The 24,693-nt window shown below is 43.6% G+C and overlaps 1 long non-coding RNA gene across 1 annotated transcript in view; it reads left to right on the forward strand.

Annotated features, from left to right (window-relative positions):
• Positions 1 to 571: 571 nt before the first annotated feature.
• The window catches only part of LOC149855759 (uncharacterized), a 183,292-nt gene continuing 159,170 nt past the window's right edge, over positions 572 to 24,693 (forward strand). Inside the window, exon 1 of the long non-coding RNA XR_016438519.1 lies at positions 572 to 612. This is a non-coding gene — a long non-coding RNA (uncharacterized LOC149855759). The remainder of the gene's footprint in view (positions 613 to 24,693) is intronic.

Consider the following 24,693-nt stretch of genomic DNA (forward strand, 5'->3'; position numbering starts at 1 on the left):
TTCTCTCCAAAGCGGCGGACCAGCCCCTTGCCCCCAGACGGCTACCCCGGGAACATAAAAAAGGAAGGAGCGCGAGTCCGGCGCACCGGGCGCCTGCGCTCGGAGGGACATTCCGGCTCAGCGGGCAGCTTCCTGAAGCCGCTGGGTAGAGAGCTGCATTTCGTAACGCTGTTAAAACGTTTTAAACAGTTCTTGTGTCAGTGGAACAGGTGATAAAACAGCCTTCGGCTCTTTTTAACACGCTCGAGTCTATGAGGACTTTTTACAGTTAGGAATGGGTCATCGGGTTGCATCGAAATCATTTTTATTTCATTAAATAAGTTTGAATTTGTAAGACGATTTCTGTTGTTTAAAGAGTATGTAGGAGGCAGAAAAAAAGAGATGTGGTAAGATGATCTCGAAACAAGGCTCTGGCGAGCCAGCCCTGCGCGTTGTCCCTGCGCCGCAGGAAGATGCCGCGTGTGGCCAGGGCCGGGGCGGGGAGCGCAGCTGCACTGCCAGCTAATGGGACGTGCTGGAAATGCACTGGAAGAATGCACGGGGTTTTTCCGAAGTGTGAGCGTGCGGGAGGGAGAGAGGCTGCATGAACTCCTCTCACGTCAGCCCGCCGAGGTAAGTATCATCACTCCCCTCCTCCCCCGCGCAGCGCCCGGGGCACAGCGGGGACTTGACCGCAGACCCCGCGTGCCCGGGCTGCGCCTTCCTCCTCCCTCTGTCCGCGGCCGCCGCCTACGGTAAAAGGCGACTGCCTCCCTCTCGTCCAGCCCTGCCTTCAGCAGACGAGGCGAGGCTCCCCGCTGCCTTGGCCGCCGACCCCCCCGACAGCGGGGCGAGGCGGGAGCTGAAGGTTGTCGGGGCAGGCGGGAGCAGGGACAGGCGGGGCCTCTGTCCTGCCGGGCCGGGCGCAGGAGAGCGGCCGCGGGGCTGCGCTGCCCGGGCCGGGCCCAGCCTGGGGGCGCCGACGTCCCGCGGGCCTCGTGTGCTCGCGGCCACGTGCTGCCGGCCCGGCTCGGCCCGGGCCCGCGGAGGCGGGTTCTCGGGAGCCGGGGCCCTGCGCGAATCCCCGCCTGCAGCCCCCGAGCTGCGGCTGCACGCCCCGGCAGCGCGCGGGCGCGGGGAGGCGGCCTCCAGGTGCGGCGAGCTGGGCGCGGCCCGCAGCCACGTGGCCCGGCCCGGCCCAGCCCCGCCCCGCCGCGCCTGCGCCTGCGCCCCTGCGCTCTGCCCGCACGTGGCCGCGGCCCGGAGCCTCGGCCCCGCCTTGCAGTTCTGCTCCGGGCTTTCGTTGCTGGAAGGTGTCCGTCCCGCGGCCCCTCCGTGAGCAGGTTGCGGCGGAGCCAGCCTGGGAGTGGCTGTGTCCTGCCACGCGCCCCCGCTGCCTGGCCTGCCCCCGGGCCCGGGCCCGGGTCCGTCGAGGCGCAGCGGTCGCAGCCGTCCGTGAAGGCCCGGCTGAGCAAAGCGCCTCGTCGCGTGAGTAGCGCGGCCCCACGCGGGCCTGAGAGCTGCGCGCCTGCCGTCCACGGAGGGGCAGGGGGGCACGGCCCTTTGGGGCCAAAATGATAGTGGAAGAGGAGGAGAGCTGGATTTTTAACAGTGCCTAGAAGCTGTAAATCCTCCGAGTTGGTACTGAGGGATGTTTATCTTTTTTTTTCTAAAGCAAATCCAAGCAGAAGCATTCATGTCTCTAGGACTTCCGTGGGCAGGTCAGCCATGGTGGGTTATTTATTTTTTTAACCTACTAACATGAGTTTTAGAGAAGTCCAGTTTTTTCCCCGCTCTCACGGCTGGTAACAAATATGTAGTGATGTTAACATTCCTTGATGAAAATGATGCTCTATTTTTGCACTTTGCATGCTGGCTGGAGTTGGGGTCAGACTAAAACCTTGGCCTCGGATCTAGGTTCAAGTGCAGCGTGACGGTTCCAGCTGGGGTAACATATCAGGCCAAACCTAATCATTGAACTGCAGTCTTTACTTGGGCTAGTCTCTCTGTAGTCCTAAGGCATTGGCAACAATGAAATTTACAGGACCTGCATCTTTTCCCTAATTAAATTGTAACGTTTGATGTATGAGAAGCTTAGTTTCAAACCATGTAGTTTCATGTTGATGGAAAAAATCATAGTCATGGCTTCATTAGGTTTCACTTAGTTTGCAAGCAGCCTATTAAAACATGGTTATGTACAAAATGGGCTCACTCTGTGCACTGTCCCCAAATCTGTTGCTTATACATAAGAAGAAACCACAAAGAGGCTTGCAGCGGCTCTGTAAATGATTTTTTGCATGAAAGTTAGGCAACTTTTTACAATTTGGAAAGCATGTACTAGCTAAATAAATATAGATTTCAGACTGTTATTGAATGAAAGGTTTAGCCTTTTTGTTTTTAGCAGAAAAAGTTTCAACAAACTACTTCTGACATTTGTTTGAAATATGATATGATTGGCAGCAGGTAGTTAATTTAAATAATTTTCTCCTGTATAAAGTGGCTCTAAACAGGTTAAGAAACTAACATATTATTCTTACATGGATTGATATTTATAACTATTCAAGGAAAAATATTTGCAAGAGTCAGTATTATATAAAGACACTTCCTGCTGGGTTCACATAGATCTACTTATTGCATTATGCTTTTTTCATTTATATGTAAGACTTCTTCAGCCATCACTTACAACAAAAAGTTATTAAACCTGTGCAAAAAGTATTAATTTATCTCAAAATTGTTTCCATTCTGATGTTTCACTACTGACAGCCTAAAAATGCTCTGTGCTGTATCCCAGACCTCTCACACGTTCCTCAAAGATAAAGAGAAACAAAAGTAAGCAGGGCTGAGAAGGGAAGAGGCAGGTGAATAATACTCACTGATAGAGTGAAAACTTAGAATGCACCTGAAATTTTCCAAGGTCTTCTCATTTCAGGAGCATGTTTAGCAATTGAAACACAGGCTGCTTCAGACAAACCCTTTGTATGAATTTATGATGTGCAAGTCCTTCAGCCCTCCAAATACTCTCTTCTACTTTGCACTGTGTAACTGTGATGTAAAAGAGTGTTGGGTGCAAATAGATCTGACCTGGACTAACAAGGAAGCTCTACTCTTCCCTTCTGCTTCCAAAGCATAATTTATTTGGCAGAAGTAGGGCAGCTGGACTTGTAGTTGACTTTTCCTTTGATATCTTGCTGATTCTTCACTATCATACACACAGCTCTCATCATTTCCACCCAAGCAGACCCTTCTAAAATTAATTTCTGTATGCATCTCTGGGAATTAATAAAGCACTTAATAATTTAAAAAAGACAAATTATTTGTGTTGTTATGACTGGTCCATTTATAGGCATCTTTAAAATACCAGTCTAAAATTTGTAAGTTAATTGAATTGAAGCAGCTCTAATTAACAGTGAATTATTTGGACCTTTTCTTTTTTCCTCTTCCTGTTAAGTGTGTTTGGGAGAGTCAGGCTGCTAGCTTAGTTGATATTCTGTTGTGAAACAGTCAGTGCCCTAGCGTTTAGTTCAGTGCCAAGACATGGAAATATTCAAATTCTAATGATTTTGGGCTGATTTTTAAATATGAGACCTGATTATTGTCACAGCTAGAATTTTATGCAGTATGTTTATCATGTATTATATGATGGTATTAATTTAATCTTTTGCTATTTAGTTTTGCGTCGAGTTGCTTTTTTTAAAAATTTAATTGCATTTTTAGTTATTACAGTTATGAAAAGAAATCAAAGTTTCAGTTGTCAGTGATATTGCCAATTCAGGCATTAAGAAGAATCATGAGTCAGACTCCCAAAATCATGACATTATTTTAAAATTGTCGTTATTTTAACCAAATAATACATTTTTCTCTCTTTGTTTGCTTACTGGTTTTTGTGCTTTAAGGTTCATGTTTTAAAACTTTTTTTCCCCACAATTGTGAAAGCTAGAAACATGGTTTTTAAAGTTTAAGACTTAGGTTTTTGCATAAATGCTTGACTCCAATAGCAGGGGGTTGATCACAAGAGTTTCAGTAAAATCACAGAATCTGGCCACATTTGAAGCCAATATAGTGTTCAGTTGTTGCATCTACAGAGATGATTCCAGTTTTTGTTTTCAGTCTGTGAAACACTCATTAGCAGTTAAGGAATTTTTCAAATGTATCTATTTTTTGAAACAGCAAATTTCTTCACAATCCTCTAATCTTCTAATAACGGTCTGCAAATATATGTTCTCATTTTGTGCTGTCGGTTAGCAATGCAATATTGTCCATTTCCTGATTTGAATGAGACATGCTACTAACTGACACACAAGTGCCATGTTTGTGGCTTACACATTTATTAATAGAATATACCATTCAAAACATACTAATTTGATTTGAGAATAAAAATTATTTGTACTTGTATTTGTACCAGTATATTTCAAATGCTCAAATATTGGCAGAAATCCAAGGCAGCAGAAAATATGGCTGAATTTGTTTTTGAATCAGATTAATATTTGCATGGGGGGGAGGGGGGATTCTTTGTCATTGTTTTTTTTCCATTCTTGTTTTCTTCTTCCTGTTAAGTGTGGTGTTGTTTTTTTCCCATTCTTGGCTCCATCTGCTGTAATGCATTTGTAGCGTATATTTGGGTGTAATAGATGTTTCATAAATTCCAATACTTTGCTCTCTCTAGTGGGTAAATTGTAGTTAATCTTGATGAATCCACCTTGTACACTCATAGGCTATAGCTTAATGAGTGGGAAAATCAAAAGGTTTAAAGGGCCCCCCCACACACGCACAAAAGAGGCCCTTCAACAAATTGAGTATAATTTCTGCCCTTTTGAATGAGCCCTTAAGTAAAGGTCCTATCTTCTGTGTGTACAAAGTGGTTTTCTAGGTGAAAGCTAAGAAATCCACAACTTTTTCACAAAAGCTAAGGGATATCCTCCTTGCCCTGGCTAACCTTTGAACATGCAGCAAGGTGCATTCCGGCTGTTCACAGAAGGAATTAAATAAACCCAGATTCAAATCTGGGTGGGGGAGAAAGGGACTACAGAAAACCTGAGCGAGAACATCTGCTCTTAGCTGCAAGTCCTACAGGGTTGGACTTTGTAGTATTCAGCAGGAGTGCCTGGTCACAGGGTTTCTGGGTCAAAGGCCCAACAACTAACAAAGCTGATAAAATCAGTGTTAATACACCCTATGCACTTTCTCTTCTCTGACTAACTCACTGAAGGGATTGGGAGTTTCTGGGGTTGGGTAAAGAGCTGTGCTGCCAGAGGGGAAGGAGATGTTGGCAACATTATGGAGGGATGTATATGAAGACTGGAATTGGAGAAAGAAGGTCAGGTTTCCAGAGGGGCCTGGTTTGCTAAAAAACCAGAAGCTCAGGAATGCTGCCTTTTTTGTAAAATATATACACACACATATCTACATATATATTTCTTACATGTCTGCTTGCCATTTATTGCTGATAGAACAGAGCAGATTTTCTTCACGGATGTCTCAAAACTGATAGATTTCCATGAGGATCTTGCTGCATCTACATGGTCAGCAAGTCATACCAGAACCAGATGTCTCCTTTACAAATTAGCAGTTCCTTCTCTTGAGAGAAGGGATGTTGTATTTAGAGGTTTGGAAAACAGGAGACACAGACATACTTGCTTATTTCCTTGCTTTGGTATGCGTTTGCATGGCAGAGGGTTCTGTGTATCTAGTCTTTAAATTTCTGCCCATATATCCTTGAATTCTATTTTCCTAGCAGGACCTATTTGCATTACATTGTTCCAATCCCTAATTTACTTATAAAATAGTGCTTTTTATTCTGGTTCTTTTGAAATCCCTATTATTTCAGAAGGAGTATTTTATTTTTAAGAGTGAAAGGGAGGGTTGTCAACAAGGGAAGGAAGATAACTTTGTGGTTTGCTGTAAAGCTGTCAGGTCCCAGGCTATAAAACCACCTACCTTGTTTGGTGTTGTTTCATATGGAAGCAGACAAAACACCACACATGGAAATGCTGTTTAGAAACATCAGCTATGCTTGCTACTTGCACAGAGCAGTAGAATATCTGCCTGCTTTTTGTTAGCGATCAATCTGTAGGAATAATAATAGTGTATTAGTTTAGTGCCTAGGAACCCTAATCCTGGACCAACACCACACCATATCAGATTCTATAAATGTTAGACACCTACTCTATCTTGGTATGACAGATGTTGGTATGTTGTTTCCCCTACTCCTTCCCCTTCTGAGCCTTCGCCCAAGAGTGACAGCATTTATTTTTTTGAGTGAATCTATACAAATGATTTGCCTTTTGAAAGGCAACTTTTTTTTTGGTCAGAGTCCACAATGCAACATGATCCATCAGGGGAGGCCACAAAATATGTTATCCAAAAATGGGCAAATCAATGACATTTCTGTTGATAAAGATTTTGATTCTTCTCATTCCCCCAAAAATCCCAGATCTGGAGCAAGAGAATTCAGTAGAGATTTTTACCCCTATCTAAAGTTTTGTTAGGTACGTGTGCGTTGGATAAGAAAATACCACCTTTCTGACCAAAGAGACCATAATTGGAGGTACCCAAAATTGAGCCAAAAACTTTGGCATGCATCTGGGTTTTTTTTGCCCTTTTAAAATGAAAAAAAAACCTGTTTTCCTCAGCTTAGGCATATAAACTCCACAAGGATTCTCTTCTTTGACCCTTTGTTTACATATCTCACATTTTCCAGGTGTGTTTTTCCCCAATGATATTTTTAAGAGTATTTGTGGTATGTGTGTCCTTGCCTGTCCCACAAATTCTCTCCAATATACATTTTGTCGCATTACATTGTAGCTTTCACCTGAATTGAATGTAAAGAGCTCAAATCCAGGAAACGAAGGGCTTTAAAAATGGAACTACTGTTCCTGCGAGACATGCTTGAGGTAGGACACTTAATTTCCTGGTAAAGAAATGGATTTAACACTGTACTCCTTTTTACTTAGACCAAACTTGCTTTGATATCCTTGGGAAAAATTGCTTGAGTAGTGGCTGTAGGATCAGATGTAATAATCTTCCTGAAATTCCAGTCACTGAATCTCAGTGGTGGTATTTGCAATGATGGTATTTGCTCTGAAGTTTTTTCTCCCTGCACTGAAAAAGGACTCTGTTTGTTTTACAGTACTTGAGCAAATCATCAGTAGGACAAATTGATTCCTGCTACAGAGTAATAAGGCTGCTTTTTAGTGTATTGCACCTTTAAATGCAGTTCAAAATGACTGCTATTATGACCTGAGTTACTCTCCGCACTCTCTCATGGAGACTACTTGTTTTTGTTTCCTTCAATCTAAAATGCAAATAATTTGGACTGAGAAGATATTTGTTCCTTGTATAAGGAAAAAAAACCCCCACCCCATGATGGTGCCACTCTGTTGAAGTCAGTGGAATTGCATGAGGAATGGCTGGTTTATTGGGATAACTTTCATGAGTATCTAATTAAAAAATAACGGCTCCACTGGAAGTGTAATTGTGCAATGCAACACTAGCATTTCCCACAGGGGAGGGGGATTGCAAAAGGCAAGCACCAGAATTGCCAGGCATTGACAGTGTTGATCTCCCTCTCACTATGGTCCCTTCAAGAATTTTCTTACATTTACTGTAAGAGTATATAGCAAAAAAAGATGATAAATCTAGATCTCAAAGTGTGAAAGTTTCAAGAGGTCTTAATCTCCACTGGAATCTTAACCTCTTGAAACTTTCATGCTTTGAGATGCAGGTTTATGATAAACATTTTTTTACACTTCCACCCTGATTCAGGTGGCAGCAGTCACCCATGGCTGCAGAGGAGGAACGGGTCCCAACCCCCCTGCCCCAGTCCACCGGTGGGGCATCTAGAAGTGAGTACCCAGCTGGGTAGGGAGCATTGCAACCACAGACCAGATTGTGTTCATGGAGCAGGGGCTGGGAGCTTCCTGCTGCCAGGGCAGGGGGACATTGTCCCCACCCGGGCTCTAACGGCAGAGCCCAGCCTGGGAGCAGGCAGCTCCTGGGGGCAGGGAGCAATCTTCCAGTCAACTGCTACAAATTTGCTCCCACTTAGCTATCTACACGTGCTGTATTGCGCAGTAATTACTTGGCAGTTAATTTGTTACTTGCATGTGCAGGTAGCAGATTAACTGCTGAGTAGAGTAAATTACTGTGCGGTAAGGGTCAGGATGTGTAGACAGTGATGCTCACGATGCAGTAATTAACTCTACTAATGTTTACTGTAGAGTAATTTACCCTAGAATAAGCCCACCCTGCAGCATTTGTATGTGTAGATACACCCACTAAGTCAACAAATTTGTCCAATATACACTCCAAAGAGCATTTTATAAACAAAAAAACCCATGTTCTAGAATACAGTTAAGAAGAAAACTATAGGAAATTAATGTTTGATGCTGAAACTATGCATCCTTCTCTCTTTAATCTTGATGTCATCAGCAGTAATGCTCAGAAAAAAACAACTGCATGTCTGAAAGCTCTTAAATGAACTAGAGTACCCAACTGCAAAAGGGAGGAGGCAGTGACAGGACTGAATTTCCTCCTTTTTAGATCATTATTTTGTGCATAATTAAAACAATCTTTTGTTTTGTAATGGTTCAGTCTTCCGATTCTAATTAAAGGGCAGTTCACATGTGGCTGTGTAATATACAGTACAGCTGCTAGCACAGAACATGTGTAGTAAATTCATGCATCTAAAATATGGTATTCACAACTCTGGTTGCAACTATATTTCTTTTTCTGAAGACAATTTTGAGTTCTCTATTTTATAACCCCTGTGACTTTCAGTTGGAAATTTTTATTTGACCCGACAACTGTCCTTTGAATCATAAAAGAAAATGTTTTTGTGAAGTTTAAGCATAATTTAATTCAACTTTTTCATCTGAGGATAATTAAAGTACATTCCTCTATTGGAAATTTTTGCTTTTCTGTCTTGTTGTCCTTTAGTTCAAGATGATTTGTTAATAATCTGTCAAACTTTCCTTGTTGTTAATTTTCCTTGAGAACCATCAGGGAAACATGTTGTAATTTAGTTCATATTGTTATTGGTGGGGATGGCTTTTGTCATTGACTACTTGGAATAGAGTGAAGAAACATGGGTTTGACTTTCAAGAGAGCTCAGCATCTAACAGTTCCTGTTGTTGTCAGTTGGGAATGCTTTATCCTGAACACTCATCAAACATTGCCTGCTTCTGCTAAGGTACCCTTATGGAAGCCCATATGCTAGTGTGATTATGTTGCCCTTTGTTTGGATGCAGATCTAAAAGAGCCTGTATGTCCTAGCCAGTTGCGACAAAAGTCTTTATTGGAGCCTAAGTAGAAGAGACTTATGTTTTTGGTGGTAGAGGACTGTGGTTTGTCTGGCATTGACTTGGAATGGACTTGGCTGCACACCTGTCTCCCCCAGCCAGCTGCTGTACCAAATGCTTCTGGCCTCATCCTCAACTCCCTGTGCTGCACTGCTCTTCTTCCTCCACCCAGGGTGGGAGCAGGAAGTACAAATCAGAGGAGGGTGTCCAGAGACTCCAGCCACAGTTGTAGCTGGAGTGCTAGGGGGATGTTGTCCAGGTAGGAACCCAGGAGCCATACTTTAACGCCTTGTAGCCCCCCTGTTGGACAGCCCTGACCTCTTTCATAACAACACAATAATCTTGACCCAAAATATTATTCTTTTATCAATTTCAAAGTATAAATTCATGAAGCCCTTCTTTAAAAGTGTAAAACTCACATGTATGCATACACAGTTTTAGTATTCTCTGGTGTTTACGTTCATATATACAATTTTCTTATTAAATTGCATATACAACACAAATCTCAAGAGACAGCAAGTTATTTTAACAATGTAATTTAGGGATGGATACTATTTAATTTATATTCCTCTTCATCAATATGTCTTAAAAAAAAAGTGCCAAATTCAAGAGAAAGTGGTATATTGTATATTATCACATGAGCTTCCTGCAGTCTGCATGCCAAAACAAAAGTAGTTGGGTTGTGATGAAATACATTGTTCTGTGTACCTGGTTAAAATACATTTGGGAACGTTGCATGTGTAATTCTGAATAAATCTTACCCTGCACAGAAATCATAGTCTTTATACACATTTACTCTCAATAAAGTTTAACTTCCAAGGTATGCAGCTCTTTGGAAACAGCACTTCTATAACCACTGGGGTAATAAGTTGATTCCACTAAGCACATTTCCTATAGCTGTTAAACCACACTACCTCTGCAGATATTTGGAAAAGTCAAAATTTGGCTTCTTTCAAATGAATACAAGACAAACCACATAGTATTCTACTAGTCCATCTTTTTGCTTTTATTCATACTTATTGCATAAGTGGAAGGAAACTGCATTAACAGTCATTGAAGTTTATCAAATTCATAAGGTAGGTGAGTGGCAAAGTTATTTCTGTATTGCATCTAAAACTACTTCATTTGCAGTGGAAATGTAGCTGAATGCAACAGCTTCTAAAGGATATGCAGTAAAACTGCATGATAGCATAGGGCAAGCTGTGAAATAGACACTATGGGCCAAATTCTTTTACCTTTTATATACCCAAATGGTACAAATGTATTCTTGGATTGCCTCTGGAGGGCAGAGGTGGGCCTTTGAATTCTGGTCTGCCTCTTTTTCTTATAAGTGATTCTGATCAAATTTTCAGTATCTATGAACTTCAAATTCAATTTCAAATGTTGCAGTTTAAGGATATCTCTGGTTAGTAATTGGTGTATAAATCCTTTGGTAAATACCAGCACATTTACAAAAATAAAACAAAGCAAAATTTTTCCAGGTTGTTGAAAATCTGATTCCTGATCTGTAAGGAATCCTTGTATATATGCTTGTATTATAAAGATCCACCTGAAGGTTCAAAAGTGTCCTTGGGCCCTTAAATTGATGACTCAGGAATGCTTAAAATGTTTTATTTCATGATAAATGTACTGTTTCTAATCTCAGTATAATTTACAATTACAATAAATATCACAAAAAATTAATGTTGCCACTTCAAATACAAAGGGACAACAAACTGTAATTTGAGAGAATTTTATCAACATCCAATTGCCTTAACAAAAACAGCAATGTATCATTTCAGCATGCTGAGAAATATTTATCTTTTGGGACAGCAAAATCATTTGCAGAATGTTTTAACTGCTAAGTAAATATTTTACTGGCAACTTCTGAGGCATCATAAATGCAGTCAATATAAACAAAGCAATGTGGAAACCAGCTTCAATCTCAGTTCAAATAACTTCTGGCTAGATCATGGCAACACAGGATTCTGGGTTGCATCTGGCTGAGTCCCAGCATTTAGAAAAACCTGATTTCTTCCTGCTATTATAAGCAATTTTGCTTAGTTTACTTGTAAATTCTGGCGTTAAAAGGCTCAGCAAGCTTTTAGGCTAAATGATGCAACCAGTCAGCCCTTGACAGAAGCCTAACTTTTTAATTTTTTTTTTTTTTTTTTTAAAGTAGAATCCACTACTTTTGAAAGGTGCTGGATTCACAGCCCTTAGGGAAGAGATTGCCTGGCTAGACAACAGGAACATCCTAGGGCATAGTAGAGCAAGTTACTTAAACTGTGACTTGGAGGTATATTATGCTCAACGTTTATTTTATCCGTAGTTTCTTTGCTGAGGCTGCCAACCAAGATATTGGCTATAGAGTGGTTTTAGATGGTAGGCAGCTATGTATTGGGAATAGACTGGAGATTTCTTTCAGCAAAGCCATTGAACAGTTGTCAGATGGTGACAACTCGTGTTCACCAGCAGTCCAGTTTGGGCTTGAATTGGTGACCCAAAGATGAAGGGCTCATTGTTGCATTACTGGCTCCTAGAGACCTCCAATCACTCTTGTTAGATGTTGAAACTGAGCGTATGCTTTTCTGGCCTTATAACTGTGTGAGTTCCTGCTGAATTATATAAGGACTGAATTAAGCACAGATTCAGACCTGGAGGTTCAATTTAAAACTTTTATTGTTTCACAAATTCATAAACTAAGGGGGTCTGTTGGTTCACGAGGTTCCCAAATCAGGCCCTTGCTTTCTAACTCGAAGGCTAGGTACGGCTGCCCAATTTAGTAGTCTCAGAACTGGTCAACAGCTCATTTAAAAAGGAGTCCCTTATCTTTTTTTAGGCAGAGATACAAAACTGGCCACACTCTGTCTCTGAGTGAGGCATCTAACATAACTTTACTATCACTTACATACGATAACAAATATGCATATGTATATCTAAATCTTACTTCTATTGGTTACTTCTTAACTCATCTACGTCATACCATCAGGAGATACGCTCTTTATTATAATTTTTTACACTTCTTATGTTAATTCTTAGTGACCTAAATACATTATTCATCTATATATTTTGCTGTCCTTGGCGGGTTAAAAGGTCAAGGCTTGCAGGTTGCCACATGCAATTTTTATCATTGCAGTTAACAAGTTGTCATAGTAGTATTTTCATCTCAGGGTCAGATAGCAGTCACCAGAATGTCAATCACTGACTTCTCAACCTCCTTGAAGCATTCTGGGAGTTTTAGTGCGTTGTTCGTTATGCTAGGCCTTGCTTAGCATAAGCACTATCTCACAATAACTGCCATAACTATTGAGTATTTTAAAGATGGAAAGGGCTAAAAGTGAATTGTGGAATAATCTGTTGCAATCATAGTATTGCAATACTACCCATGTGTTTCCTTTATTAAAGATTTGATATTTAAAAATGGTCTATGGATAAAATCCTTAGACTTTTGGAACATGTATGCTCGCAAATATGCTGTCATAAGCATGTTGTAAAGAGTTGCACTTGATAGTCTGTAACCACTTTGTATTTTTCATTTTGGATCTTCATTGCTGTTTGGGACTTCTTCTAGTTCATTCCTTTCTGGAGGGAATTATAATTATTTTTTAACTACTGTTCCAATCTTTTATGCACCTGACTCTCCAAATTTGCTTTTTTTCCTTTTCTTTCAAATAAGCGTTTTTCTTTTCTTTGGCTGCTTCTCTTCCCATAAAAAAGGTAAAAAATAAGCTTTGCTGTTAAATCAGAAGTTAATATTTAAAAATGTTTTAGAAGCTGTAAATAAAAGTGTAAACATTTATATAGGTTAGTGTCTCTTGTAGGTATTATAAGGCTTTGGCCTCTTCTTGATGGGCGCCCTGCCCCCAAGCAATGTCAGGGTGAGACGTCGGCTCGGGTGTCACCTAGATGGTATGGGTGCTGCTCCTACTCACCTGCTATGTCTTCGATGTTCTTGGTTGGGGAGGCAGTTGCCTTCAGGTGGCCCCCCAAGAGTGACGAAGCCTCAATTCCCAGTTCTTTCTTCGTGGGGCTCCAAAACCTCCCCTTTACCCCAACCTTACCACTTCCATAGCCCGGACGAACACTGCCCTCCACAGGTCTTCTGCTGGATGATCTCTCTTCGCCCAGCTCACCTGCCTCTGAATAGCTCTGGCCTTCCAGGCCTGCCTGACTTCTTCCTCAGCCAGTTCCTTAGCTTCAGGCCAGTCGGGGCATGGAATCCTGCCCTGTCTTTGGGCTAGCTAGGGCTTCCAGTGAACCCAACAGAAAACAAACCTCCGGATTCTGCTGTTGGACTCCTGGGATCCTGTCTCCCAATGCTTCTTGTGGTTCAAATAAAACAGAAGAAAAAGGGATGGGGGACTTCCTTGTCCCTGCGCTCCAGGTGACTGTGGGGATGGGCTGCCGTCCCATGCCCCACTCTGACCCGCCACCTTGGATCCCCGGCTGACCTGGGGTCATTTCCTATCATCCCCAGACTGGTGGGCTGCGTGATTCCCATGCCGAGTTGCTCTTGCCTCCCCGCCACACTGATTGTGGGAGTAGCTGCTCCCTGCCAACACCTCCTGCCACCATATCTGGATTCTCTGGTGGGGCTGCGGTGCTGCTCCCAGGAGATCCTTGGTTCCTTGGGCTCAGGCTTCCTCCCTGGGTTGCCAGAGCCCTCTGTTTGCTGCTCAGCTCCCCCTATCTTGCCTTCAGCCGGGCGATCGTCTTCACGGCAGCACGCGTCTCCCAGTTGGAGTCCCACTTTCCCTCCATTGGCCGCTCAGCTGTTTCTCCGGCTGCTATTTGAGCAGCCCACAGCTCATGGAGGCTCCATCCCTGTCGTTTGCCGATCCACAGCTGCAGGCAGCTCCAGAATCACGGAGCCTGCATCTGCGATTCCTCCTGGCTGCCGCTCATCAGGATCCCTGCGGGATAGGTATTGGAGTGTGTGGGGTGGGGGTCTGGGACCCCCTAGCAGGGCTTTTCCTGCCCCTCTCACAGTTAGCTCTAATATTTCTATCTTCAAACTGTTTCAGATACAAAAGGACTACTGTGATTCAGTTTTTGTACCGCATCTTACTGATTTTCCAGTTGTAATGGTTCTTAGCTTGCCACTCATTACAGTAGTTCACTGCAGGTTTCTCTACAAGGAAAGCATTGACAGTTTTGTACATAGATGTAGCAGGGCAAGAGGTGTTGATAACAGAGGTTGTACAATAATGGGAGTGGGTAGGAACAGAGGTGGGGTGTGAAGAAAGACTTGCTGCAGAGAAAGATCCCAAACTACATATGGTTTAAATTCGTAGATTGTTAGGGGCTAGAAGGGACCTTGTAGATCATTAGGTCCAGTCCCCCTGCACTAGGCAGGAAAGACAACTGAGGTCAAGTGACCCCAGCAAGGTGACTGTCCAGTCTCCTTTTGAAGATTTCCAGGGTAGATGACTACCACCACTGGAGGGAGTGTATTCCACAGTTTGGACACCCTGACTGTGAAGGAGTTTTTCCTGGATTTGAGTCTGAAGTGGCCTTCCAGGAGTTTGTATCCATTGCTCCTGGTCTTCCCCAGGGGTGCCCTGGTGAACAACTGTTCACCGAGTTCTTGATGTACTCCCCTAATGTAGCAGTAATACACTACCAAGTCCCCTCTAGGGCCTCTACAGAAGAGAAGGCTAAGTCCCTTAGTCTTTCCTCATATGGCTTGTCTTGCAAGTCCCTGATCATATGGGTGACTCTCCTCCAGACCCTCTCAAGTTTTTCCATGTCCTTTTTGAAGTGTGATGCCTAGAACTGGACACAGTACTCCAGCTGCTGTCTCACTAGTGTGGAGTACAGTGTGAGTGTCACTTTCTTGCTTTCAGACAGGCAAGTGTCATATTTTAATTTGTGAGTTGTCCTGGGCCTTTTACTCATCCTCCAAGACCCTGTCACTGCAAGGGGTATGAAAAATAATCAGAACAAAATGAAAGAATCTTTATGTAGGAGGCTATTCCATCTTTACCCAATTGCCCTAATTACATATAAAAAGGATAGTTTAATGGATTTCCGCCTCTCCTTTTTGGAATAAAGATCCAGTGGGCACGTCTACATGAGCTGCTATGTTGCCATGGCAAGGTAGCATTGGCAGGCATGAACTGTGACGCTGCCGCTACTGCACAGTAATAACGATCTGCTATGCAGTAGCTCGTTACTACTGTGCAGTAGGGTTGGAAGCAAGCCGTACGGCACCAGGACAGCTCAGTACTGGCAGTTATTCTGCAGTCAGGTGCATGTGTAGACATGCCCAGAGACCAGAAAGAACCCTGTTTGCAAAGGAAAACTAATATCTTTAAAATTATGTGGGTTTTTAGAATGTTTTGGGGTGGATAACTTTTTAAACATTAACATATGCTTTAATTTTGGCATGTTTTAGAATGAAGAGCTTCACTTTTTGAAAAACCTATAAAAATCAAATTGTAGGGACTATGAAAAAGATCACTATTTGCTCACTTACCATAACTCCTCTTCCCCTATACTGTCTTACATATAGAACATCATATATCCATTAATAGGAATTTTCTTTGCAGAGTGAATACTCCGGCCACTGCAAATGTCTGTATCTCTGGAAGGTTCTCTTTGGTAATATTCCATTTGTTTCAAATCACAAGCAAAACGGGATGCAGATTATTGTGTTCCCGAGACAGAGTTTTACATGCTGCTGCTCTTTGGAAGTTGCAGAGGAGCCAAGTCCAGTATAGTTTCCTTGCTTGTAGTCACTGAGGCATCTTTCAAGGAAAAATGCTGTCTTGAAGCAGCGATAGTCCAGGAAAAGTAGACAGCAGTTCATCCACGATAGTTTAATCAGTTTGGAGATGTATCTTGAGCTTTGCCCTAACAACTTATGTTGTTAAATATGTTATAAAAAAATTTAAGTTGTCTAAAAAGAGAGTACTATCTAGGTAACTATCTAGGATCAGGGAGAGCAGAAGCCTGAGGAATTTGGTAATGGGCTATGATTTCATACTTCCAGTCTTCCAGGTTAGTAATGACTGACTTAAAAATGAATGACTGAGGTAAAATGAGTTTTGATCCTAAAGAGTTCCCAGTGGACTTGTGTGAATTCTAGGGCTACCGCCAACTTAGTGGGCCTAGTTGGAAAACCTGTTGTCAGTGTCATCAGTGCAGCTGTGGGCTGAATGAGAATGGAGATTGAAATACCACCTTACTACTGAGAACAACAGATCTAGATCCTGGTTAAGGCATTGTAGTGGACAGGTTGGGGAAGTTTGTGCAGTTTCTGCATTGCTTCTTATGGTTGTCTTTAAATCTGCATGTATCTGCCTCAGACTGGTTCCAAGAAGAAAGGGTTAGAGTGTTAGGCAAGGCCCTTCCACATTTTGAGGACTCTGTCTGCCTTACCTCGTCAGCTGTCAATATGATTTACATTATAAAATGTAGTTGGAATTCTTTTCTACTACTACTGTTAGTCAGTCTGACAGACTTGAGAGTTGTACTTGGTGTATGGATTATTCCTGCTTGCAAAGGATATGGAACTTTCTAGATTTACCATCGCTCTGCTCTGTATTACATTTCAGAGTTTACTGTTAATCTTGCCTTTTTAATACTGCCTTAGTCTTTTCTACTGAGGAGAGAGGAAGTGAGGAGGATTAATAAACTCCTCTTGCTCTTCATCAATAAGCTTTGACCTCGGCTCCTGTGAGACTAGGATTTCATGCTGCTTATGTGACAAATGTAAAATGAAACACCTGTATATCAGGGAGGTACAGCTAGCTGCGTGCATGTCACTGCTGATCCATCTGCAACCCACCTACTAGTTGCTCTACTTGGGAAGAGTTGAGGCAGCTGAGAATCACTCATAATGAACTGACATCTGTCACATCTTATCACCCTAATGGAACAGCAGTGTGACCTAACCATGGCTGTTCTGTTCTTGCTATTAATGAGCAAGTATCATGCATTTGGAGCACCACCAGAAGTATTAGGATGATATCTGACTAGTGAAAACATGCTAGTGATTAGGGCAGAGGAGGCCTGAATAACAGGATTGCCATGAAGTAGAACTTACCTATGTGATACTTCAAGTGCTCAACAGAACAGAAGTAGGGGCTGTGGTTATGCTGATCCTATGGCAGCATACTGTGTGTAGTAATAATGAATAACACATTTGTCTACAATCTGAAGAATTACTTGCAATTTTGAGGGCTGTGGACCTATGAGTGTGCTGGAGTAATTTTCCTTGGGTGGGATATAACTCAATCTAATACATGAGGCGTTTAATGTGTACCACAGACTCTTGTGATTTTAATTTTTTTTATAACGTATTTAACAAGAAGAAAAAATCTCTTCTCTAGCAGACCACTTATTTTAGAGGGTGAACAATTTCCCCCAGTGTTTGAAGCACGATTAAAAACATCAGAAGTATGGGGAATAATGAACACACAGTTATAACGCATGTGTCACACATGTGAGTGGGAAATATGTTGTTGTGTTCATAATTGGGCATAAAAATTGACAAAGGCAGAAGTTTATTCAATCCAAAAAGTCTGTTTAAATATTTAAATTGTTAGGGGTTCTTGGCAATAACTGCAATTTAATGCCTCCTTAAAAGTATTTTGATTAATTGAACACAGTGAAGGAAGTCAATGACAGCTCTTCACAAAAGATGTAGCCATTTTTAGACGTTTGCTTGAATGTTAGGTCACTTGTCCCTGTTAAATGTCAACCTTTACCTTAGCAAAACTCCCATTATTAGTCCCTATATAGCAAAGCATTTAAGCATATGCTTTTAACTATGTGCTGCGATCCCAGGACATAGTTTTGCAGAATCAGTGCTTTAGGTGGCCAGTAGGAGAGCATTGGGAGTTTTGCTCGAGTAGGATTGCATGATTGGACCCATAACTAACTTTGTTAGAGTGAAATTGATAGGATGGTGTGGGTGTGTCCAGGCAAGCACAGTCATGTGGTATGTAGTGCTGCAAACACATTTGCGGCACCACTTTACTGCACAGTCTGGAGTTTTCCGTGTTGCAAGGGCATGCTGCTTTGGGGTTTTTTTCTGCAGTTTTTTTTTTTGACCCCTGGATACATTAATGAATGTATTAAAGAGTACCGGCCCGAGTACTGAACCCTGAGGGATGCTGCTGGTCACCATATGCCATGCTGACTCGGTTCCATCAACAATCACTCTCTGGGTCTGACCATGGAGCCAGTTCCCAAGCCATAAGGTTGTCAAGGCCACGGTTCCCCAGTTTTGATATGAGGACATCATGGGAGACCAAGTCAAAGGCTTTTTTGAAATCCAAGTAAATTACATAAAGAACTCCACTCCTGTGCAGGTTTCACATCACCTGGTCATGGAAGGAGATGAGGTTGATCAGGCACGACCTACACAAAACGAAGCCATGTTGGCTGTCTCTCAGAATGGCACCTTTTGTCATCCTGTTGTTGATAGATTTTTGATAATTTTTTCCAAGATCTTACCACAGATTGAGGTCAAACTGATTGGTCTGTAGTTCCCTGGATCTTCCTTTCTGGTCCACACTGGCCCTCTTCCAGTCTTTAGGAACCTCTCCTGAGTACCATTAGTTCTCTAATATCCATGCCAATGGTCAAGCTATGATGTTGGCCAACTCTTTTAGCAGTCTTGGGTGCATTCCATCAGGGCCTGCTGACTTATGGATGTCCAGCCTCTCGGTGTTCCCTCACAAGGTCTTCACTAAACGTAGGTGTATGGTCACCTATACCGTCATAGTCCTGTGTCCTGTCAAGCAGGGTGACCCCCTTGGGCTGGTGGGAAGGTGATGCAAAGCAATCATTTTCTGGGTGTTGGTTGTCAGCTGCACCATTTGATTCAGCAGGGGTCCAGTGTTGCCCTTATTTTTCTTTTGACTTCCTATGTGTCTAAAAAAAGGACTTTTTATTGTCCTTGATTCCTGTAGCCAGCCTGAGCTTGGTATTGGCCTTAGCTTTTCTGATTCACTACCTACAGGTGCAGGCCAGTGATGCATAATCATCCTTAGAGGTATTTCCCATCTTCCATCCCTTTATAGGCTTTTCTTTTTAGATTGAGGAGGTTCACGAGTTCCTTATTTAGCCAAGGGGGTTTCCCAGCCCTTTTACTATCTTTCCTGTGGGCTGGGAAACCCTTGTGTTTCCCTTGTGTTTTTAGGATTGTGTCCTTAAGGAGTGACCGCTCTTCTTGGAAACCCTTTCCTGTCTGATTGTGATCCATCAGGACCTCAACAACCTGCTGAGCTTGTGAAAGTCCAGGATTTCTGCATCGCTGACTGATTTGCCAGCTTTGCAGTGGATAAGGAAGGTGATCAGTTCATGATCACTGTCACTGAGATTCCCTTTAATCCTTAGGTTGCTCATTAGATCAACTCTTTGGCCAGAACCAGATCTAGCAGCACCTTGCTTCATTTCAGCCCATGGACTTCTTGAGTCAGAGCTCATCAATGCAGGTGAGGAATCTGCGTGACTGATCAGATTTGGCTGGATGCTCCTCCCATGAGATTGAAATCACCCATGACAACCATGCACTGAAAGCGTGCAGCCTCTGGTAGTTCCCTAGAGAATTCGTGGTCAAGCTCTTGCTCCTGGTTAGGTGGTCTGTAATAGACTCCTACAGTAGTATCCCTTTCACCACGTTCTCCACGTATTCTAACCGAGAGGGTTTCATGTCGCCCTCCTTGGGTGCCTGCGTCAGCTAGTAGGGAAGCGTACTGCTTCTTGACAGAGAGAGCTACACCCCTGCCCTTCCTCCCAGCATGACCCTCCTGTACAAGGTATAGCCATCTATACTTGTGGTCCAGGCATAGGTAGAGTCCCACCAGGTCTCTGTTATCCCTATGAGATCATATTTGTTATTGCTTAGCAGAAGGGTCCTCCTGCTTATTCCCCATACTCCTGCTGTTCGTGTACAGGCAGCTGAGCCTGCCATTGGAAGCCCTAGACTTCTTTGTATGCTTAGGAGAGTCCTGCCCTTGGGCTGGGGTAGGGGTAAGTTTGATTGTGTTTCCTGACCTACTGATTATGTGCCTGTTCCTTCAGGAATTGTTCTGATGGTTGTCTGCCCATCCCCTGGTGATCTTAGTTTAAAGCTCTGTCAAGCAGGTCAGCCAATGTGGTTGAAAATAGCTTTTTTTACCTTGGGGTGAGGTAGAGGCTGTCTCTTCCCAGCAGGCTGCTGCCTCCCTCCTTGAGGTGTGGACTGTGGTTGAAGAAGCTGAAGCCTTCATGTTGGCACCAGTGCCTCAATCTTCTGTTTACCTCTTCAGAACATCTTTTCCTTCTGTGCCCATGGCCCTGTAACCCGGAGGATTGAGGAGAAAACCACCTGTGCCCCCAGAGCCCTGTAGTCACTCTTGACCTGGTTGGAGTTGCTCTGAGTCATGTAATTTGTGCCCATGTCGATGAGGATGGTGCAGTAGTGGTTGGTGTTCTGGCTCAGTTTTGGGATCCTTTCAGTTGCATCCTAGATATGGGCCTCTGGGAGGCAGCAGACCTCATGCACTAAGGGGTTGAGGAGGCAGGTTGCACTCTCAGTCCCCTTCAAGAGGGAGTCTCCCACGACTACAGGAAACCCTTGCTATTCACGGGTTCGGCATTTGCGGTTTCAAATATTCGCGAATGCCAAATTCACATTTTGAATGTGCTTTATACACTTACGGGAGCTCCTCAGAAGCACCGCGGTTGCTGCCACCGCACTCCTACCATCACCGCTGGAGCAGTGCCTCCCTCCCTCCAGCCGCCAGGGGCACTGTATTCATGAGTGCAGAGTGTGTTCATGAACGCAGTGCCTTATTTGCGGATTTCGCCATTCGCAGGGGATATGAGAATGTATCCCCTGCGAATGGCGAAGGTTGTCTGTACCACTCTGCACCTCTTCTTAGGTGTGGCTGGTGGTCACCTGCCTTCCTCAGGCACTGGCACTGGCAACTCTCCTGGCTCTGCTGATGCTGAGAGGGGTTTATATCTGTTGTGAGGTTCTGGGGGGGTGACCCTGGTGCAGGTTGTCTTCGGGCCAGAGATGACCTTTGTCCAAATGACCCCTGGTTGGACTTCATGGGGGCTCCTCTTGTCTGCTGTCATCGTGCTAGCCTTCCTTGCTCTTCCCTCCTCATTCTTTGGGTGAAGGGCCTGCTGGTAGGCATCAGTCTCTTCCTTTGACATCCCTGGTAGCATGCAATCTGGAGCTCCCCTATCTGGCATTCCAGGGATTCTAATGTGGAGCACCACCCCCCAAGGGGAGGTGTCCTTGCTCCTGATCCCAGATGCCTGCATTTGTGCCAGGCAGCCCCCACAGCCAAGAGCCTGGGGCTCCGTCTGGGTAGAGGCCTCAGAGACCAGAACTCCTTAGCACTCTGTACTGAAGCCTCTTGCTTTATGCTTATTTATTTATTGCTGTTTTTCCTTCAAGGTTTGTACCTCTCATGAATAAAAAAATGTAGTAAGCTTATTGAGATGACAACATCTCTTACCACTCAATTAGAGGACCTGCATCTTACAGAAGACCAGAGCTCTGAGAAAGCTGTTCCCCTCTACTAGCATGAAAAAGTAGAGGCATTCAAATTACTTTGATTTTCCAAATTGCTGCAGCTCTGGTGTCTTTTTTAAATGAAATTGTTTTATATAGTTTGATGCTAATTTATTATGTTAATAAGCCAACATTGTGAGAAGCTATTTTAGGCTGAGCCATGTATAGTAGTAATAACACATTTACCTTGGAATAGTAAACACTACATGCTTTTATTTTTTTCAATCTCCATGTGCAGAGGCTTCTAGAAACGTCCATATTGGATTAATCTAATCTGTAATGAGATGAGAAGATGGTTGGAAACCAACTTTACCATTCATCTCTCTCCCTGTAATAGTTTTATTAGTAGGATTATCATTATGTGAATGGAACTCTGATGAAGTGTGGTCAGTGGCAGAGGTGCACCTACAGTATAGTCATGCTCTACCTTGGATTTCATAAAAAAGAAGCAAGCCCATAGCATCTTGTGCATCTGTATCCCCACGCTTCAAAATGGTGGCAGGAATGCGTTAACTGAAGCTCATCAAACAAGCTTTAAAGTGCCCCCACTGCCATTTGGAAGTGTGGGGATGCTGATACATGAGAAGTGGAGGCTGCTGGAGATGCACTAAGAGTCAACTAAGAAAGCAGTAGTACTTATTTATAGCTGTTTACATGCATTTAACTCCAACTCTGTTAAGCATATAGACTAAAGGAGTGAATGAGAAAAAAATGTGGTATGCAAAATCAGAGCAAAATCCCAGGATTTGCAGGAGAACAGTGAGACAAATCTTTATGGTAGCAATGCGCATGTCATTTTATCTTTGTGTGTTTTCATGTGAGCCAGTGGTTTTTATAGTTCAAACAAGTTGTTAGAGGCAACTTTGACGTGACCAGTTCAGTCTTCATTAATCTGGCTGGTGGGGTAACTGGTGACCGCTATTTAACCAGTAACCCTACTCTAACCAGTGACATAAGTGACCTCAGTGATTTTTTTGCAGCATGGAATGGGCAGTATATTTAGGAATTATCAAAGATGGGTTTGCAGATGCTGAGGATCCTGTTCAGTTCTGGATGGCTGTTGAATACTGCATTCCCAACCTGGCAAAATATGTAGTAGTTCTTCTGCAACTGCCTGTAAGTTCATTTGACATGAAAAGAAGTTTCACAAAACTTGGGGTTCTTTTCAGTGCTTGGTGTCAATGTCTGAAAGCTGAAATCATGGCTGGAATGCTGCAACTCTATTTTAACAATCCAGAGTAACCACGAAAACGATTACATTTTCTGTGTGTGGAGCTAGCAGTCTATAAGCCTCAGCCAGAAAGCAGAGCAAACAGTTTGCCATTGGCCAGGTAATATCTGGTGGAATGTGGACAGGACTCTAGGGGAAGCAGGCCCAGGGAGCAGGGGCCAGGGGGCCCTGGACTGAGTGAGCGGCTCCAGGAGGGCTGAGGAGAGTGGAGAGCAGAGGTGGGCTTGGACTACAGAACATAAGCAAGCCGTGGGGTTTAAACATGCTTTAAGCTGTACTGTGTGTTTCTTTCTTTTTTGTCCTATAATAAACCTGGCTTTTGTTGGTACACTGCTTGCAAGGGAGTTTGTTCATCCAGTTTAAATATAGTTGTCCCAGGTTTCTGGGTGGGGGCTCGAGCCAGGGCTAAACTTATTTGAGATTTCCCAAAACTTGAACCCCTAGCCCTTATTGCTGCCAACAGGTGCAGGGAGCAGAACAGCGGGGGGACCCGCATCCTGATGCATGGGAGGAGCTGCTGCCCGGAGGGAGTGAGTGGGAAGTAGGCAGGGAGTGAGGGGTACCACCAGGGCTGGGGGGGGAGGTACCGTGGCTTGGTGTGAGGGGCAGTGGCATATCAGGGCTGCTTGGCACCACAAAGCAGTGTGGGGGGCAATCTCAGCTAGACCCATTTCCTGGTAAGTGTGGGGGGACAGCAAAAGCTCTGATTTTCCATGATGAAAAACTCATAAACAAACTAAAATTTATAAGTATTTAGAATGTATTCTGTTATAGTGATTAAAGTACTAGTAGGCTTCCAAATTGCTTTAAAACTGTAAATACATCAATAAAACATTGTGTTCAACTGATACCCATATACATAGTAGCTTTTCAATTTAATCATGGATTTGGGGGTTTTAATCAGAGAATTTGTGATTTTTATTTTATTGTTTTTTATCAGGGAAAACCCAAGATATCCATGCTTATCATGGAGGACATCTGTTCACCTACGGTGTGAACCCCACGGCTGCCTGGATTCTCCAGCTGCTAGGGTTTTGTGGGCCAGGTCCTGCAGGGCAGTGAACCCAGGCCTTGACCTGGGGAACGGTTCCTGCTCCATGCTTGCAGATGAACACTGGGAATTCCCTTGCAGGAAATTCCAGGGCAGACATTTCATGCTGCAGACCAAGGGAACCCCATACGTAGAGGGACCATCTGTCCCATTTTTCCTGAGACAGTCCTGGAGTTTAGAGGCCAGTCCTGGGTGCAGGGCACAGATTAAAATGAGCATCCTGGGCATAGGATACAGTCCAGCAGGGAAGGGAATCAGTGTGGTGCTCCAGGAAGGCAGCTGAGCAGGCTGCTTGTTACAGCATGCTGCTCTGCCTCTCCCTACAGTGGGGTGCTGACTTGGGAGGGGGAAGCAGGGGTGGGGAGGGGAAGTGGGGAGGCAGTGTCCTGGAAGTCTTGTATTTCTAACTGGGATGGTTCATCTGGAAGCTCTACCCATAAGATTCCCTGGGGCCTTTATCTTGCAGAATCAGGGGCCTGAAGCCGGGGGAGCTTCAGGGGTTTGATCCTGTGGGACAATGGACCTGGGCACTGTGTGTACTTGCCAGTCAACTGGATCAGTTGTGTTGTGACCACATCCTGGCACAGTTGATCCTGTGACAAAAACATCTGCTTGTAACCTTTGAGTAAAA

This window comes from Crocodylus siamensis, chromosome 11, assembly GCF_052110815.1.
Source record: "Crocodylus siamensis isolate JL-2025a chromosome 11, ASM5211081v1, whole genome shotgun sequence".
Lineage (NCBI taxonomy): Eukaryota > Metazoa > Chordata > Crocodylia > Crocodylidae > Crocodylus > Crocodylus siamensis.